The sequence below is a fragment of the Frankliniella occidentalis genome, unplaced genomic scaffold, assembly GCF_000697945.3.
Source record: "Frankliniella occidentalis isolate FOCC.00 unplaced genomic scaffold, Focc_3.1 Scaffold2340, whole genome shotgun sequence".
Lineage (NCBI taxonomy): Eukaryota > Metazoa > Arthropoda > Insecta > Thysanoptera > Thripidae > Frankliniella > Frankliniella occidentalis.
The window spans coordinates 13,124-14,050 of NW_026269425.1; positions in this window are offsets into that span (position 1 = coordinate 13,124).

The following is a 927-nucleotide window of genomic DNA, read 5'->3' on the forward strand; positions in this document are numbered from 1 at the left end:
CCCCCCGGCCCTCCCCTGTTGCTTGACGTTGCCCCTTGCGACCGCTAGGGGCCGCTGCGTTCACCATTGTCAAGCCTTAAGCAAGCCGATTAAAGGTCCGTGTGACGCGTGCGTGTATTTGTAGTATTGTTTTGTATGTGCGTTGTGCGGTATTGACGCATTGATACATTCAATAATTTATGATGATTGCGTGTCCCAGAATCGATGTGATCGGTTAGTCCCTCTTCAGCGCGGTTCGAAAATCGAGCGTTCCTCCTAAGCGTTGACTGCTTGCACCGCTTCCTGCAAGTTTGTCGGTAGCTAACGCCAAAATGTAAGTACAAGAGTTTGGTGGAACTCCCCTTCTCCCACGTTCACTTGAGTAGCGGAAGTCACGACTGCACAGGAAGTGGGTAGTGAGTCTTACCCGACCCGCTGTATATTGGCGCGAAAATTAGCGCGGGAGAGAGCGGGGAGCAAGCGAACATAACCTAAAACGTACTTTGATATTTGAGCAGAATTCGCTCCTGCCGGTGAAAGGTCAGAAGTCAGGCACATTGTGTCTTGTTAATTCACTGAGACGAACTCGTTTACCACACCGAATCACCCATGAGCTCGGTAGTATTGTGTAATTGCGTGTTTGGCATTCCCTCCCGGCCCACCCACAATGCCGTTTGAGATGCGTCAGGCGTCAGTCCGACCGGTCCACTTTTAGCCTGAACTCAAAGCCGCAGAACCCGCCGAAATCACGCCGTGTTAAATTATGTAAGCACTCAGGAATAGGACAGAAAAATAATGCATCTAGGTTATGGCTACCTCTAGGCCATGAACAAAGGACTCCACGACTCCACCCTCCCCCACCCCCGCTGCTGCGACACGAGTAGAGTGCAGCCCGGGTCAGCCAGCCTCAGCCTCACAGTGATGTCCGGGCATAAACAGCACACCACC